Below are 20,626 nucleotides of genomic sequence, written 5' to 3' on the forward strand. Positions count from 1 at the left end.
CCCTGAAACAAACAGAAGAAACCCAATCAAGCAATCAGGCAAAATAAAGATCCTTAGAACTCTCAATGCAGATTAATATTTTCATCTCACTACAAAACTACTGCTTACAAAATAATATCAATAATAGTATATCTTTATATCCTTTACATGAAGAACTTCTACAAATGATATGACACTTCTGCATCCTTCAATTACAGAAAGGGTGAGGTGGGAAGGACCCTCTGTATATTGTCTGCTCCAGTCCCTCTGCTCGGAGCAGAGTCATTTGGAACACTCAGCTCAGGATCACATCCAGCTGAGCAGCTTTCTTAAGACTTTCAGTTTCATGATGTGTCTATATGGATGGCCTGCAGTGAAGAGCTATCTGAGTTAGATCACAATCTGAAAACAAAGCTACATGATGGAAGAGGACCAGATAAGGACCTGTACTCTACAGGAAGAAATACTGTGTAAACCCTGCCAACCATGTAGACTGGTGAAAATATCTCGAGTAGTCTCAAACTTAAGAGACAAACCTTTCTGTTAGTATTACAACTAATGTCTCCCTATATATAAATATTACCAAATAAATTTTTTACAAATAGAAAAGGTGTCCTTATGTTCAGCTGCCTGAAAATACTTCTCTGGCCTACCAACACGCTCAACTTAGACTAGAAAGTGGGAAGCTGAGTGCAGAAGCATTGTCTCACAGACTATTTTAGTCTGGTCTTATATATTCTTTAGGATAAGCCATTAAGTACTTGCTGTTTGGAAGACATTAAAATGCAAGCATTTTAGGCTCCTGATGAGTATGCCACTAAGATGGAATCATCCCCAAAATACGGGACCATGATTATTACAACATGGCAGTGACTGCTATATTAACTATGCAGTGAAGGAGTGAAAGTTTGTGTTGCAGGGATAGATTCCTCATTTTCACTTCCACCATCTGTCATAGTAGAATATGCCGGAGAATGGAGTACAAATCATTCAAGAATTTACTATAGGAAGTTGAGTCAGTTCTGTGCTATGTCATTTCTGGGAGTGAATGCCTTTGTTTTGCACCCTAAGGGCCGCTCATATGCATAAATAGGCCCTTTTTTCTGTTTCTGAATCACAGTGTCCAGCCAATACAAAGAAGATTATGAAGTATGAAAACTGCACATATCTCCACGGCAGAACAATAACAAGATCTATACTTTGATTTCCTGGGAAATAAAAATTGTAGCTATACTTCCTGTCAGCCCATTCCTTTGAACATGTTCTCTTCATAATTTGGATTTTGAATTGAGTTTAAATGGCAGTTAAAAATTGCGTGTGGCAGTACACAATGAAATTTAGCTTGACAGCTTGGACATCAAAACTAAAAATAAATGACTTCACATCCAAATAATAAGTAATAACAATGTTAGCCTGCATAAGAATAGCAGGACTGGATTCAAATACAATATTAATTTTAGGGATATGAGTGACTAGGGAGAGACAGAGGCAAAGAAACAAATCCTTCATATAGCAATAGTCTCTTCTTATCCCCCAGGCAACTGGCTGCCTTTCACCTCAGCGGCAGAGCAATTATGTGGCATAATGACTGCAGTGCAAATAAGCAGAGAGATTTTATTAAACCAAATGAGCAAATCATCTGCGTATTATTGCGATTTGATTGACAGTGACAAGTGTCGAGCAGACACGGATGTGAATATGATAAAGAAGCTTGCAGGAAAGCTCTTGATAATGTTACTCTTGATAAAGTTGCTCAGCAAACCTCTCTAAGTAAATAAAGGGGAAAGAATATGATGCATATTAATTCGCATAGTTTGCAACCTGCCACAGGACTAGAGGAAAAGTTGCAATAGGTTCAGCACACGGCATTTCATATGAATTCTAAAATTGCATTTATGACTCTCATAGACTTTACAATAATATATTAATATTAAAAGTAAAGGTCATTCCACATAACAGTTAAGCTGCCTGAGCTTCAACCTTTATATCAATAACAGACTCAGGCTGCGGGCACGAGGAGGAGGAAAACAAGCAGAATGATCTGAACAATGTAAAATGTTGCTTTGAAAGATTGCTGCCTTTTGCAGGGATGTCCATTTACACATTTGTCCTTTCAGTGGACAATTACATTTCTAATAGGCCTGCCATCAGAACAACTGAATCAATACCTTGCATGTGGGAACATGATTAATTGGCATGGGCCTTCAGGCCTCCATATAAGCCACTCTTACATTAATGCCTCCCTTGTGACATCATACCTGTGCAGATTCCAAAGTTTCACATCGTTGCAGTCAGTGTGGAACTTAGGGTAATTACTTTTGGCACATGGAATGAATTAACCAAGGTGACTGGGAAGCTTCAACAGCAACATCCATGGAAGAAAAGCAGTGGGGATGAAGTCACCTGTGCTGTAATGGCCCTAACATCATGAATTAATTTGGGCTTACAAGTTGAAATTGTTTTAGTGGATAAACCATGTGGTAAATATATCTCTTTCCTCCACTCCTCCTCCTCCTTATTTTTTTTAAATCATTCTAGATATGAGTGTGAACAACCAACAGCATTATGTGACAATTCAGTTAACATTATTTTGCCATTAGGTTGAAGATTTTAAATCTTTGAAAAAGAAGTATCTCTGAAAGGACATATTCTTGTCATAGGAAGTACACTGTACAATGTGGAATAGGTTGGACTGGATGATCTTGGAGGTCTCTTCCAACCTGGTTGATTCTACGATTCTATGATTTATGTTGTAATTCTGATTTGAATATCTATTTAGACATATTTCAAAGAGACCAGCTCTGCAGTGTCCTGTGTATGCTGAGCTGGTTCCAGCTCAGTTTTAACTATGTGAGTAAACTTCAGCAGATGAAGAGCTGACATGCTCAGAATAACTGAAGCTTGACAGAAAATACATTATCCTGTGTAAGTTACTTACATGAAAGATACCACAGATACATTTTCCATGATCTAAGCTCTCCAAACTCTGAAGAACAGTCCAAAGGGTATGAACTAAGTACAAAAAAAAATTACAATAAACTATTTAGTGAAAAATCAAATTGTCTGAAGATTTGTTATAATTTATTGGATAATCAATTTGTAACAATAAAAAAATACTTAAATACTGTAATATTAAAGTAAAAATATTAGTTCCACAACAGGAAATTACAGTATTCAGTAAAATAAGTTATTGAAGTAACCTAGTCCAGTTGTTGGAAATGATTTAGTAATGTGTTGTTTCTAGGAAAATCAGAATGAAATTTCACACAGTTGCAAATTTTTCATTGTTTTAGTGTAAAATGTAACAAAAAACACTATGTGTACACCAGAAGAAAAACTGTCAGCATAAGAATCTCTTATGCTTTAGCATTGCTGTTTGAGGGGATGGGGTATTTATTTATTTATCTATCTATCTATTTGTAAAGAAGTTTTAGAAACCAGAGAATTTCTAGTGCCTAATGTTCTTTAAAGTGTGGCCAAGTTGAAGGATGCTGGTCATTCAATGCAGAAGTAAATACTCTTGCTTCCAGATTCTTTACAGTCAACTATGAGTCTGCAATGTGCTCAAGTGGCCAAGAAAGCTAATGGCATTCTGGCTTGTATTAGAAGTACTGTGGCCAGCAGGAGCAAGATGATCACCCCTCTGTACTCAGCACAGACAAGGTCACACCTCAAATATTGTCTTCATTTCTGGGCCCCTCACTATGGCAGGAACATTGAGGTGCTGGAATGTGTCTAGAGAAGGGCTATGAGGATGGTGAAGGTCCTGAAACACATGACTTACATGGAACTTCTGAAGAAGCTATGGTTCAAGATGTGATTGAGAAAAGGAGGCTGAAGGGAGACCTCATCACTCTCTACAACTACCTGAAGGGAGGTTGGAGCAAGGAGGGGGCAAACCTCTTCTCCCTGGTCAAGCAGGACTAGAGGAAGTGGTTTTAGGCTATGCCAAGGGATGTTTAGGCTGGATGTTAGGAAATATTTCTTCACTGAGAGGATTCTCACACATTGGAATGGGCTGCACAGGACAGTGGTGGAGTCACCATCCCTGGAGATGTTCAAGCAGCATGTGGACTTGGCACTTAGAGACATGGTTTAGTGTTGACCCTTCAGTACTGGGTCAAGGGTTTCACTGGATGGTCTTTGAGGTCTCTTCCAACCAGTTGTATTCTGTGATTTCAATCATCTCCAAAATCTAATCACTCATGTGCAGCATTTCTACCACAAAACAGTTAAACAAATATCTAAATAAAACCACTGAAGCCCAAAACTCATTTTCCTCTAGGAGAAAGCCTGAAATTTTACAATCAAGATATTTTTTAGATTTTTATATTTAAATCTTAAGCAAACTATTTTATATTTAAATATTAACTATTCAAAACTGTTTTATGAGTTAAAGTGCTTGTGTGGCTTCTGTGGTCACTTCTAATCACATAATTACTGACACTTCAAAAATAGTGCATGGTATGCATTTCTTTGAAGAGACAATTTAGAAGCTATAACCATTAGAAACAAAAGTATTAATCACATATTCAAAGTTAACTGACACAGTGATGTTTTCGGAGACTACAGAGAGTGGATGTGAGAAAACACTGTTAATCTCTCTTCATTTTACCAAGATGCTGTTAATTGTATGCCCAAAAGGAAATGAAAGAAACATGGAAATTGATTAAAACATCATACTAATGAATTCTCCTGTTGCCATCACAAACTGAACATCAAGCTGCAGTAGTGAACAGTTTAAAAACTTTGCCAAACACTGCAAAAAAAAAAGAAGCCATCAAAACCCCAAATCTTTTGTATTAAAATTACTGACACTTCTCTCAAATTTAAAAACAGAAACAAAAATAACTAATTCCTATGCTAAGAACCAACTGTGTTAAGAATTGTGAGGCATTATCTTCACATCTAGTGTACGGCTAGGACTTTGCACTTTCCTCCTTAACCTTCAGGGTCCTTTAATAATGTTAATGAAATGGAAGGTGTGCACGTTGTAGTTTAAATTGTAACACAGTAATTACTGAGAAAATCAAAAGGCTGACTCACTTTGTAACCCTGTCTTTCAGGGTGTGCAAATATTCGGAAGTCCTTTGGAGTTACAGTCCTCGTTCCTTGCTTTTGTGAAGTCAGAATTGATTCTAACATGTAGTAAGACTAAGCCTCCTGGAAGGAAAGAAAAGAAAAAAAAAGAAAAAAGAAGTTAAACAAATGAACAGAAGACAGATTTTTAGACCTAATCCAGGAGATTCAAGTTCACAAACAGAAGTGTGCAACAAGCAGCATTCACTCACCCTTTAATTTTTGTATCACTAAAATCTTCTCTATCTTGCTCACAAAATATTTATGAGGAACAAAAGCTTGTTAGCAGTCCAGTGTTGGAAAATAAGTGTTTCCAGGGCTAAAATAGAAGAAAAATATTTGACATTTATTTACTAAACATACTAATTTTTCTTTCTTTTCAGGGGTCCTTTGAGGGAGATAACCAGATGTTATGATAACCACTAGCATGAATGAGTCTTTCTAACAATACTTCACGCCGTGTTTAAGCAATCGTGCCAAGCCAAATTCATTTTTTATTAAATGTCAAACAGGAGGCCTCTTCTGATGCTCCATAAAAATTTAACTGATCTGCTTGAACAGCAACAATAATTAGGGACTTACCTTATTTATGAAAACACTAACATTGGTTTTCATTTTCATGTTTTTATTCAGTGAAGTATTTAAGCTCATATCAGAGTAAGCATATGCTAAGCAACCACTACTGTTCTAGGAAACCTAGAGGATATGAGCTAGTGAAGGCTAAACCAAAACATGTTACTGGTTACATGGTTGTATAAATTAATTGATTGTTCTAGATATAAAAAGCACAAATCACCACACATCTCAGTTAAGGTGCAGCAAAAAATCCACCACTTGGCAACACATCTAGCCCTAGATTCTTAATCTTTTAATTAGGCAAAAGCTTTCATTGCTCCAGAGTTCTGACAAAGCTTATTGAGAATCCCTGGCAATTGACAACAGTATTATTGGCTTTTGTCATTATTAATATAACTGACTATGTCAGGTATGGGTCTTGCCACACTTCTCAGCTAAACTACACTTTAGGCAAGTGGTGTTCATCTCTTCTGTCGACTGCAGCTCTGCCTCAGCTCTACCCATGCCAATAATATCTCTAATGATAAGAAGTCATGATTAGTTTCTGTTTTATGTGAAATACTGAAAATCTAAAAGCAAAGTGATAGGTGTGGGATTCCCTCCTAGCTCAGAGGGTAGAGTGATGCCTCTTTACGGGTTTCCCATTCATAACTGATCTCATGTGACCTGATAGCTTATGAACTCTGACAAGATCACTGCCTGAGGTAAGGTGGTATGGCTGGAGGCCATAACAGAATGTGTTAGCAGTACAGGCTTTCCAGCTAGGCTACAATATTCTTAGAGATGACCAAAAGAACACATTTCTAAAACAATAACACAGGGGCCCAAACAATTTGCAAACTTAATCAAACTGGAACACATCCTGCGTAACGCAGAAGAGTCTGTAAAAACTAAGAGGCAATCATTTAATCGGAACCTATTCATCCTTTCAAATTAAAAACACCTTTCATGCAAGTAATCATAATTCTAAAAAAACAGTTGTTATCATTTGTTTTTGTACATTCTGTGATACTGACACTAACAAAGTTCACGAGAGGGATGAGATTTGGAAAAGAACTTCTGACAAAGTGGGAAAACTCACACCACAAAATATAAACCAAAACCACCTCTTTAAATTTTAAACATTTGGGGGAAAGTCAGAGAAAGGGATGAACTGTAGCTCTAAGTTGCACAAACAAGTGTGTAAAGTCATAGAACAGACATTCATTATCAATATTTTACCTCTCACAGAAAAGAAGGACAATTCTGAGACATGAGAAAGTAAAAAACACTGTGGCTAAACGTCATCATTGCGCTTGTATCCACCTGGGACAAAGGTAGGGTTGATGCTACATCTCTCTGCCCCATGCAACACACTCTTCAAGTTGCCCACATTGTAGAATGACAACTTAGACAAGCTAATCCTATTTAGATAATCTCATGTCAACATGTTAAACTTGTGTTCTATCCAAAACAGCCTAACCCGTCATATCTCGAAAGAACTGAAGTAGGTGGTTGACAATAACAATGAAAGGGCTTTTTTTCCCCTTCCTTTAATTCAAATACTCAGAGGGAGAAAAACATGCCTTGAAACCAATGAACATGCAATTCTACTAAACCCAGCATATGCTTAGCCAGTGGATGCATTTCTGTTGCTTAGGGTGGCATCAGAAGTTACATGTCATATTTTTCATTCTCTCCAGTGGTAATTTCTTGGTCATTTACCTCCTCAATAATAATGTTTAGCTGAGTAAAATAATGCTTTAGGCTTTAAGTCTTAAAGGTTCTTCCCCCTTTGCCCCCCTCTGTAGGATGACTGATTTTAGCCCTTTAGAAAAATAAGCTTACTTATGAGACATTAGTGGCATTATTGCCTCCTTTAATATTCGTGACAGTCTCCAGCAAATGTATCACAAGTTGGCATTTATTAGTGCTAGGCACAAGTAAGGGGCATGTTATTTGATTTGAATAACAGCTTGGAGCTACAGTTTGAGTCCAGAAATATATTAGTCAGAAACAATCTCATTTAATAACACAGAAACTAATAAAAGAAAACTATTCCAACTGATTCAAAATTGAATTTATGAATATTGCTTAGCAGGATTAATGATCAAAAACTAAACCTGTTTGTCATGTTATAACAGACTTTTCGATTTAAATGCAAAACTAGAAGTCAATGAGTCCAATGGATTGTATATTGCTTTGAAGAAAACCAGTTCATTTTACACATAAGCTTTCAAATTGGCAATAAACTTTAATTACAGGGTCAGATAATCAAATTATAATCAAATAGCCTCACATAAAATCTATGTTTGAAATTAATGAGATACAATTCTACTAGTCTGTAAGATTGTACCTCTGAAACTTACTAAAAGACATTTCATTTTCATTTAAAAGTCACCTTAAGGACTTTTCCCTCAATTTCTTCTTCATAGCTCAATTTTATTTGGAAATGTCTCATTTTTAGACCACACAGTTCTAAAGATTTTTGCATATGGAAAAATAATTTGTTATTCCACATATTTTTTTTATTGATAATAAGAATTTTAATACAGGAATATTAGAAATTCTTCAAGTAGATGCATATTCATGCATCTTTAGAGAAAGCCACAGCTCAGGCAATAAAGCTGTATAGTTGTTCAAATGCATATACTTATTAAAATTTTCATTTAAGATGAAATTGATGACTGATCTTAACTTGCATGTGCAAACATATATGCTAATGTACACTACTGCATAATCTATTTCTTTTTGGGGGTATACAACCATAGTAATTTCTCCCTATGTGTCTTGCATTATTTGCAAGAAGAAATATATTTTATATCAAAAAAAAAAAGGAGGAAGAATAAATCCAAACCCACTCTGGCTTTCTTAAAGAGATGCTGGAGATGCTGTGTGGCTTCAGGCAAGTCACTTTGTATTTTCTAGCTAGGCTTTTTCAGGTCAAATGGCAGTTACGGTCTAGGACAACTTCACCGGGTTGATCGTGGGACGTTATTAAATGTACTCAAAATGAAGATGTCATGTTGTCAGGTAGATAATGTCAGATCTCAGTAAACCCTTTTGATCAATGACAGCTCTTTCTGCTTAATGGCAATATAAGTGCTTGCTAGCACACAATATAGTTTTTTAAAACATATACCCAAATGAACAAATTTTATACCAGAAGTCCTCTTGTAAAACTTTACTACTCAGCAAAACAGCTGTACTTCTAAAAATCAAGTTATTCCAAGTTAAAAAATAACTGACAAACAGAACTATTTAACAGAGTAACTGCCTACTTAGATGGACTGCAACAAGGAAAATTAGATCTGTTGCACAAAAAACTCACTAGTCGGTAAACTAGGGTATGAACTTACAAAAGATCAGTTATTTAACTATCTTGCTTAGGCCCCAGTGGGGCACTGTAGTGCCTCAGCTAGAAAAATCCATGGAGAGTGACTACTCTGGAATTCAGGTGAACAAGGTTCTCTACAAAAATACCTGTACTATGTGTCAGACACAATACCCTGAGTGGCATTAATTGGCATCTGTAAAGGACTCCTCCATACAGGAGATGAGATAGGAGCCTTTGTCGTTCGTAGTGAACTATGCTTGAGATTATGCTTGAGAACATGGATCATCCATGGAAGACTTTTATAAACTCTTAGGCAGTGGGAATTCCCTAAGCCCATTTGTGAAATTTACCTACAACTTCACTCATCTGACCACTATAAAGTTTCTTGTCTTTCACAAGTGTGAAAGCTTCATCACTTCATAGCAACATCAACAAATGTCATCTTTGATCTTTACACAGTTGAAGTATTGCCTCCTCCCTACTCTAACACATATAGCTATCACTTAGGCAAGCTTTATTGGCTAATACATTGAAGCCAACCAAAAACCAACCACGAAAGAAAACACAATGGGTACTGATATAAGCAAAACTTTCTTCTGATTGCTGATAATTAAAGTTGAAAATGTTAACATTTTACCTACAAAGATCTCATGGTTTCAGTCATAACAAACCTGTGTTTTTCCCCTTTATTTCTATGTATGCATTTATTCAGAACAGGTAAATACAATTAAACTTCTGTCTTTAATACATTTGCCTGGAAAAGAGCAGTAAGCACATCTGCATGCTGTAATTTTTCTTCTGCTATGGTATCAGTACAAATTTTAAGTAAAAATATCAAGCCCAAACATGTAAATGCATTAATTCTGACTGAAGTCTGTGGATCATAACATTTTCCACCTCCCTTGTGATGTTTTAAAGCTACACATGTTCTGCTCATCTCTATCAGTTTCTGGGTGCTTTATTTCCTTGCAGAGGAGAAAAGCCAATAAGGGCAAATATAACTTACCTAGTAAACACTTAACTGAAAAGAATTTTAATTGAACTTGACATGTTAGCACTTTAAGGCCATAGGTCATGAGAGCAGATGAAAGAAAAGGCAAAGCTAAGGACTGACCTTGCTCATGAGATTTTGAATCCATTTATACAGCAGCCATTCCCTGGATGCTTTGCAGAGAGGAGAGCAAGTCCAGTCAAGTCAAACACTTTACATGTCCAGGCCTCAAGCATTCTCTTCAGATGCATGCTTTGCATTTGGATGGTGACAATGTAGACTGATTTCAATCATGCCTGCCAAACTGTAAATTTAGATGGTGATTAAGATCAGCAAGATACTCCCGAAGAATAGAAATTTTCCTACTTTCTCAACTCCAACCTCATAATTTTCAGTAAGCATTATAATGACTTTTAATGCTACACCACCAAACTAGTGTCACCACAAGTTAAATATTAACAATAGTTTAAGGCATGTATAATTTTCACAGAAATGAAGCTGGAGGAGAAAGAAGTTTTGAAGGTCTTATCTGTGTCATGGTGATCAGGTGAAACTGCAGCTCTCTGCTGTGATCATCACACAGTATAAGAACAACGTGGAGGTTACAGGCTACTTGAAGCATACTGACATTTTGTACAACATTTTGTTAGCATCAAAGTTTTGAGTTTGGGTTGTTTGGGTTTTTTTCACCCCTTCTGGCTTTTGCAGAAAAAGACATGTTTTGGATAGAAATCCAAATTCTTTCTCTACGGACACAAGACCAAACTGTTACTGTTGGACATGTAATCACCTCAACTATTTTTTAACCCGAGTTTTGAAGAAATAAACATGCAACAAACCCTTGCCAAAATCATCCCAACAGTCAAGAGCCTACTAACCTGATTTGTTTCCATTTGAAAAGAAACAGATGCTGGAATCAGGTGTTTTTTGTTTTTTTCCTTTAATCCAGTGTATTTATAAAGCATGCACAACATTTTTGAACAGATGGATATTGTTTCTTTGCTTCTTGCTTCAAAGTCTTTGCTAGTCAGCACATCATACAATCGTACTGAGGCAATTTTACTGAAATCCTTGTTAGCACATCATCTATTCCCTATGAACAACTCCAAATAAAGTTTTGGTACCAAATGTATCTCAGTCATTACTTCTCATGTAAGTACCAGTATTTTAATGGATCCCTCAAACAAGTCCTGCTTTTCTTTCCCTGAGGATAGTAAAAACATGCTTGGAGACATTATAATAAATACTGCTAATTGTCCTTACCTGCTCATATGTTTTACTTTTTGCAGAAATAATCAAGATTTAGATCTACACATTTTCTACATGATCCAATTCCCACCCCCATGCCCCCTTTTTAGGAACTTCATCCATAAGAATAGTATTGTTCTCAGTTTACTGTCAAACACTGTATGAAAATCCTTTGAGAGTATTTACAAGAGCTATGGTTAAGTCAGTGGTCTAAGCTCTCTTGATTTCTTCTCTCTGGCAAGAAATTATTCCATCTAAAAGGTTAAATTTCAAGGCTTGGTTAAATTTCTGATCTGAGTAATTTTTCAAATAACTTATCTTTCTGCACAGACTAGAGAGCTTGACAAGATTACCAAAACAATTTCAGTCTTTAACCTGAGCCTAAGTGCAGCCAGCTTCTCCTTAGTTTCCTATAGGTCTTTTCGGGAAAATGTCTGAAATTGCTAGACTGCGAGAACCTCACTCAAGTCCAAACATGATATGCAAAATGCCAAAGAACCTGCAGCCCAGCAGTTCAAAAATCATGATGTTATCTCATTTTTGTAAAAAAAAATAAGTACCAGTCTGATGCTACAGATACCCATTGCTGGAGAGGCCTAAGTGGCATAATTTAAATAAGCCCACACTTACAGGGGTCAGATTCTGTTCAATTTTCTGTCTGTTCTATGATCTGACATATCAACCATATTTAGGTATGTGCACCAATGCTCCATCTGTGCCATCAACAACTGTTTTTCATCACCTGTAGAATACTTCATATTTCACATTGTGAGCAATTATCTTCTAGCGTTATAGCAGAAAAAGATACTTTGTCAGTAAGTTCATATATAGCCCAGTTTTCAAGATTGTACTTTAATTTTCAGCAGCTCATAGGGCTAGAACAGGAAAGACTTTTTTTTTTAAACCCAGTTCATTGATTTCTCTTAATGGAATTATTTGCAATTAGCAATCAAAATGCCATATGAAGTAGCATTGCCATGATTGTGTTCAAGTCTGGGGCACAGTGTGGTAGATCTCTAACTGCTTGGTAAATTTCCTTCAGAATACCTGAACCTACACAATCCTTGAATGAGAAAAGTGTCCTATCCTGATCATAAGAAAACAGTCTTTAACTATAGTCATACTTTTGCAATGATTTGTCTTTGGAAATGTCCTACCCTCACACGTCCTCCATCTGACCTCCCACCCACGTAATAAGCTAGCAATATCTCAAACCCTTTGTGTTCCTGTGTCAACACTATCCCCAAACCGTAAGTGTTAGCAGCTGTGCACAATATGAAAGGGGTTTTGAAACACAGGGAGAATAAAACAGGAGCAATCACAAGAGCCTCTTTGACTTTCAAAATGCTAAATCAAACACTGCTGATCACTGAAATGGTTTCCTTTCTTTACACAACTTATGTAGTGGTTTTGCTGTCCTGGCCCCTACAAATGAACTTTTTGTAATAGGAGGCCTGAAACCTCTAAGCCTATGTGAGCATCCAAATGGTTGTTAAGTTTTGGACAGCATCATCTTTCTTTTGCTGTGAAAATTTATCCCCACTGATTGTATACTCAAAAGAATGTATTTGTTTTAAAAGGTTAATATTCTAAATTCAAGCTGTTGAGTTACTGTGTTTATAAACGTATTTGTTCCTAGTTCCTGTTCATCAAAATGCTGCATTCATCAATCTACAATTTAGGTTGTTAAAAAAAAAAAAGATTACAACTATGTTCTGTGAGCCTGTAAAATATGATGACATTTACAACAACACGAGAAAAAAGCCATCACTTTAAATGACCACAGACCTTGTCCTTCTCTGTAAGCAGGCTCTTCCTTGTCTTCTACATTTTCTTCTATTTGCTGATGCAGAAACCTGTCGCAGAGCTACAGGTATTACCTATTTATGATCTAAACAAAATAGAACAAAGCCTCAATAAACATTTCAGAATTATGTTACTCAACTTCCTATGTTTCACCAAATGCCTATTTTTTTTTCAACTGAGTCATGAGTGTTTTCATGCCTCCCTAACAACTGTAAAGAAATATCCCTTCTTCCTGCTGGCAAATGGCGAGAGGATTGCACAAAAAACTGTCTCCCACATTTGTAAATGTGCCGTAGCTCAGCCTTGTTGATTTGAAGCTCTATTCCAAATTTTTAACCAAACAATTTCTTTAATAAGATGACTGCTCCTTATTTACGTGGGGAGCACTGAAATGAAACTATTTTATGCCCACATCCAACTCTCTTCTCTATACAATATTTTCCTGGTAGAGCTGCTTGTTCTCATTTTGAGTTCTTGTTTCTTTCCTTTTCTTCTCACAAGCTTTCAAGAAACAAACAGATCTGTTCGAGTTTCAGAGACAAAGAACATTAACAACTAATAGTTGTGACATAAAAGTTACCAGAGGGTACCATCATCAGTTTCACAGTAACTGCATGTGCATTCTCTTATTGTACACGACTCCCCAGTAAATAGGAAGGTAGTACAGCTCACTGCTCTTGACCTACTGGAAGTAAGCAACTTAAAATTTCACTCAGTAGACAGCTGAGACTGTTGCAGTTGCATGGAGGAGTGTTGCAAACAGGACACACAGAAAGCATTCACTTTGTGTGAGCTTTATTTTAGAAGAAAAATGACAACTGGATTTTTTTGTGTGTGCATTAAAATGATAATAACTATTTAAAACCCTACATAAATAATTTTCTGTTTATCCAGTGTTTCAGTTAGTCTTTACTCTGTAATTAGAACGTTTGATATTCAGTCTTAGTTACTAGACAGTTGTCACAACCTTTAACAACACTCTTAGGATTCTTCCAACTTTTTAAGGTGGCTGGTCATGCCCAAGTGAGTGCCCAATATTGCATGCATTTCTTAGCTACTGTTATGCAGTTGGTAGCTGAAGTCTCATTACACCATATGGCAGTTACATATTACATATCACAGAATGTAAACAGTTGTCTGACTGTTTGCATACAACTGCAAGACTGATATTTGTACCACTAAGCTTTGTCCTATCATCTTCAAGTGTCTATTTGCTGAAGTGTGAGACTTTCAGTAAACCATGTCAATGTTTTATATTGTTCCACGTTTAATCCTCCTTTTCATTGCCATTTTTGACATTTGACTACTCCCTCCAATTCACTACCTACTATTATTTAGACTGAGAGCACTGGAATGCTGTTTATTATTTGAAGGACAATGTTCTTAAAGAGCCGGTCAAAGTGAAGTAGTGGTGGTGGTGGTGAATCCTAACAATTTAAAAAATAGAACTTGACAAATGTGTGAATAAAGTAATATTATAGGATTCTCTGTGCCTGCTAGCCTTCTGATAGTAAAACAACTCCCCATGTTTAAGTCAACCCTACGAGAACACTGGCATATAAAAGTATAGTTAGTAGAACTCTACTTGCTGTTTTACTAGAAGCAGAGATCAGATTCTTTACCTGTGGTTGCAAATCAGCTTGAAGTGTGCTGACCCAAATAAAAGGACAGAATTGATGTGTTAAACATGGTGTACCAGTGAAATCCCAGAAGCAGAGAGGTGCCATCAATGCTAAGATATTCTTCATCAAGACTGTAGATGGAGCCCTAACACAAGTAAATATCCTTCTCGGTAATACAAATCGGGATTTTTACAGAATGTATTTAAGAGACTTTTTTACAATATTGAGGTTTCAATTTTCAGGACAAACAATGTGAGAAGCCCACTGTTTCCCTGGTTTCTCAGTATGCCATACCGATTCAGTTCTCCTCAAAAACCAGAAAGAAAGTAAAACAGTTGTTCAACTTTTATGCTGTCCTGCAATTATCACCTAATCTAACCTTCTCTAACAATTTCTTTGCTTAAGGGCACCTCTGGGGCTGTCAGTCCAGCTGAATTCATTTAGAAAATGAAATCCAACCTGGCTATTCTTATTCATCCCCTACACCCCTTATTCCTTTCATAATTTCATGCTACTGTACTATAAGGCAGCAGCACATTTTGTGGATTTTATTATATTACATACAAAACATAATGCTGACTATGGATTGCAGGGATCTTAGCACCATCTGACTTAAAGATGTTAGATGAAAGAGGAACTATTTATAGGAGTCAAATATGTCCACAGTTATCACTGTGGCTAAGAATACAGGGTTCATCAGTATAATTCATCCTTTCCTTCCTATAACTCACTTGTTCAAAATTCAAAGTATTTCTTGATCCCTTTCAACAAAACAAACGCCAATCTCCACAAAAGAAATAAGCAGAAATACCAAAACACTCCATTCTTTCACCCTTCTGAAGATACTTTGTCTGTTTCAAACTCTGAAAAATAATTGTTAATTTTGGAAGTTAAAACACACATGCGGGGACTGTTGGTACCGGATTGGTATATGGAATCAAGTCTGAACATGGAGAGCTGGAACAACCAGAATCACTTTAGAACACTACTACTAGTAGTTATTATGTTACAAAGGTAATGTAAACCCTATTTTAATAGCATGATTAGCAATCTTTCTGGTTTTAAAAGCTGCTTATCAAAAAGTTTACACAGCCAAAGGTGACTCTCAAGAGAGCCAGAGAGATAGAATGGAAGGAACAGCATATCTTACAGAAAGGAAAAGCAGGGATCCTCTACTGCAATGTGGGATGATAGTAGGTCACTTCCTCTCAATGGTTATGGTTTAAGGGAGTTACATATCCATGTATTGCTTTCTATATTCACATGACATAATTTCTTGACCAGCACTGAAAAACAAGATGAATAACAAGTGATTGATCCCTTAAATTATGTGAAACAAACAGGTATATTAACTGATTTTGAGACTAAAGGGGTAAACATCTGAAACTTGGAGTTTAACATCACTAATTGTCAAAAAATATTTTTTAGTCTGTGTTCATGAAAGGGAATTTCAGATTATACAGTAAAGTTGAGCAATTATTAGTTCACATTACATTACTTAATGGTAGATACCTCAAGTTGAACTAGACACTGCTTCCAGGTTCAACACATTTACAGTGAACAGAGAGACAGAAGCTGAATATAAACTAGAATCCTAAGTACTGTTTAGTTGGGTCAATTATACACCCTGTACTTTTCAGATAAATTGTGTACTTAATATCAGTAATTGCCATGAGATCATTTTCAGATTGAAAATTATTTGCTGATTCAATTAACATGTTACATTAATAATAAAAGCACTTGGGAATATCTAGGTTTACTGCATGAAAATGGATTCTTTGAGGAGAAATATGAGATACCCTATTTATTATAAATAGTTTCTTTCAGTTGGGTTTGGACTATAAATCTACTTAAGGATAAGAATACACTATACTGATTTGCAGCTTCGTTTTGTTAATTTATCTCATTTTGAAATCAATTATTTTGTAGTAATTTATAACATATAAAATTGTCTACAGGGAGCTGTTTAAAAAAAAAAAACAAACAATGAGCCAACATCATCTCAGAAATTTTATCTAAATGACCAATAATAAGCCTCTTCAGCAGCTCTAGTTTCTTTATTCAGTCATATGACAGATATCTGGTAACTCTTACATAGGACGTTTTTAGTTCAAGGAAAAGCAATCTGTACCAAAGAATGTCATGAAACTTAGTCTATCCAGATGCTGAAATGTGTTCCAAGTTATATTGTATGAAATCTCATGGATATCTGTGTGTTTTAGATCAGAGTAATTTTTTCAGATTCTATCTAATTAAGTGGCTTTTAAAAGCCAACCTGTCCAAAAGATGCCCAATAGGTTCCTCTGTAAGCTATTGTTTTAATCTGTAATCACTTATACAACACTGTCTAATTGATGTAGACACTGTATAGCATCAAGAGATTTAACTCTCTCTTTTTATAAAGATAAATAAAGGAATGAACAGAGAGATAATGAAGAAAATAGGTCAGTTCTGTCCTACAGTGACAGAATCAATATATTTAAACCAGCATGACATAGTTCAGAGAATAAACTCCCCTTAGAGTTTTAACATCTAACGTTTGCAAACACTTATCTGAGCTTCTGCTTCATGACTTGGATCACATACAAAAAATAAGGGAACTGTGCAGCATCTCTGGGTATCTGCTGACCCACAGATTGAATCATATAATCTGCAGCTGCTAAATCCTGGAGCAAATACATTACATGATAAAGCATAGCAAGATACTATTTCAAGAAATTCATTAGCCAAATAAAAGATTCCCTTAACTGAACCAGTTTTAGAATTGTTTTTGTTAATATCAATGCTATTCATTTATTTTGTAACTCTGCTAAGGCCTTTCTAAGTATATGACAGTAGAATTTGTTTTCTGCTGTTCTGGCTTACATTAGATAACCATTTTTGGATTTTATGCAAGACACATGGAAAACTTCATCACTGATTTACTGCACATTTCCACACACAGTCAAACTAATATCTGATCACTATTGAAGAAGAAAAACCCTGCTTGGTGGTGAATACCTAAGCAAATTTCCAAACACATGGATGTGTGCAGCCTTGTGCAAGAAAGCTTCTGATAGTCAAAATCCAAAACAATACACCACTGCCTTTACTGGGAAAAGATAATGGAAAAATTAAATTGGAATTTGTTTTCACTTCAGGAACTACCACAATTGAAGCAATTGCAATGCAATCAAATTAAAATATATGTTGTATAAATAGGCTTTGGTTTCTATAATTTACCTGTAACATAACACCTTGGGAACTTTGTTCTTACTTTCAATAACTCCAGAAGATGGCAGTTTTGAATCTTAGTTAGAAAGATCAATCATTCATTAGTTATCAATTAAATGGTTTTGATTCCATTTAATCTTTTGTGTGACATCTGCACTTATCCTTACTGCTGCTTCCAGGAATAAGGGAGTACTCTACCTCAGTATTGTTTTCAACTTTCTGTCCTAAGCTACTTTTTGGGTGAATTTCAGTCAGATCAACAAGGTTAGGTTTGTACAGCAGTACATTTCACAGAAGGTGGAATGACTTTTACATCCTTATTTTACAATGTGTCTTGGAAGATCCAAGTCAGTGTCTTCTGAAGGCAAGATTTAATTATTTTCACATTTTATTATAGAGAAATTTAATAATTTGAAAGTGTCATTTCAGTCACTTGGAAATCCATTCCCTGTTTAAGGACTCAGGCTTGCTTTCATTTTTTTCTTAGACAAATACCCCAGTAAGACAAAACAGTCATGACTAATCCCGATCGGGGAAGTATTTAACTTCAGGGCATGGTTCACAGATGTTTTTGCATCCTCAATAGCTTTATGTGCAAGATAGTTAACTTCAATGATACGAGAAAGTCAAGAAGAATTATCAAGGAGAAAAAGCTCAAAACAGTTTTCTGAGGTTAAATGGCAACAAGGAGCCATCTTCAAGAAGCAGAAGCAAGTATAAACCATTTTTGATGAGCAGATGGTCCCCTCGAACAAGATGAGGAGTCTATTAGGGTAGAGTATTAGAAAAGGAAAACCATGCCTCTTGCTAGGTATTGTATGTCATGTGTACATGGTAGTTGATCCATTTTTTTAGCAGGATTAGCTGTCAGATTAACACATTATCTGTGTGAGTCACAGTCTAAAGCAAGGATGTGCCTGAAGAATGATGTGCACCCACATGAAGGAAGGTTTACTGAGGCTGAGTTACAACACCACTGTGGAATGGGAATCCTGATTTTTTTTTCTCTAATGCTGGCCAGAGCTTTACAGACAGCCATTCTCAATTGCTGTATTATGCTGAGCTGATACAAGCCTTGATGTGGATTTGAAGCTCCACACACAGGCCTTGCATCTGCCACACACATCCATCTAGTAACTCCAGGGCATACATGCCTCTATAGTTCTGGACAATACATGTTAAGACTTTAAAGAATTTGCTTACTCAAAATGCTATTTAAATATATATCTTTTTTTATCCATTCAAGAGCAATTGACTTAGTCTGGATATCTAAGCTTAAGTAAATCCAATTTCATAACAGAACAACAGGATGTAACCTGCAAATAGCATATATTCTTATTAATCAATGGGGGCCAGATGGAAGTTTTCACAAGCACCTGGTAGCTGTCAATATCTCATTTGAAAAAATCTGCCCTGACCATATGTACCTATTGTTAAATCCTTCAGACACCAGGTAAAAAAATGTAATAGGAGTAATTTTATCTCAATTCAATGATGCCACATTTGCAATAACTTGCTTCCAAAAACATCTTACAAAAGACTACACTATAACATGTGATTGAAGCTCACAGTTGAAGACCCTACCCTACCAACATTTCATTTCTCAGCATTATTTTACTCTCCACTTTTATTCAACCTGTGGCTTTATTCTTCAACAAAGCCCCCTTTTTGCACAGCATGCATCTGTATCTTTTTATAATCTTCTAAAGTTAATAACCAAGCTAAATGAAGGCAAAGCCTGCCCTGAAACAAGCTTTGTTCCAAGATTTGGCAAGAAAAAGAAGCCTTCCTATGGAAGCTTCTTAGAAGACAAGTCACAGCCAAACATTCCAAGGAGTGTCTAAAGGATCTCAGGCTTTTGTGCATAGTCAATGTTTGCTATCTATAAGAGCAGCTATGAGTAAAGAAATAAGCTTTCATTTTCTTGCCTTGAGCTCTTTGTATATGGTCACAACCTATCTAAACAGTCCTGGCTTATCTTGCAGGCACATGGGCCAGCTGGTCTCCACGGGCAACCCCCACATAGGCCCCAGAGCACAGATTAGAATATGAACATTTTATATTTATAATCTAAGGACACTCAACTGCTATTTGAGTCTAGTTCACAGATATTTGTAATTAGAAAATTTGTAGAAGTTAGCAGATTTGACTCTAAAAACCACCACCACCAAACCTCTAACTTTGCCTTAATTGAATACGCTCAGAAATAAGGAAGCATCAAATTTTATACCAATGATATGAGACACAGAATAGATAACTTCATGCAGCCTTCTGCATCAAAACAAGCTTAAGACAATTTACCTATCAAGTATTCCAATCAGCACATCTAATATACTGTAATAAGAAAACAGGGAGGTCACTGTCAGAGGCTGAGTATGTACAGTATCACTGAGGACAGGTCATTCAACATATTCAGCTCATTAACACAGATGTCCTATCTATTTCAGTCTCCCCAACACTAAGTAACAATAAATTCAAAAGTAGTAATGGAAGCAGAAAACAGGATACATCTTATGTTTGAAGATCTCCTGAATTCACTAGGAAACTAGAATACACATTATGATCAAGCAGAGATTCAGTATTCCCCTGTAACTTAAGATGTTCAGCTGAGTAGTAGCTCCTGCATCAAACATTCTTCTCCACAGAGAGAAACAATAACTACTAATTCTTTTCATTCTTTGTTCTAAAAATGCATTATTGACATAAATACTATCCCAGTGCAAATGCTGATGTTATTTCATCTTGATAAATGAAGGTAGTTCCTGTCCCTTTATTTTATCTCCAAAGCACCACTGT

Source organism: Pogoniulus pusillus, chromosome 20 (assembly GCF_015220805.1).
Source record: "Pogoniulus pusillus isolate bPogPus1 chromosome 20, bPogPus1.pri, whole genome shotgun sequence".
Lineage (NCBI taxonomy): Eukaryota > Metazoa > Chordata > Aves > Piciformes > Lybiidae > Pogoniulus > Pogoniulus pusillus.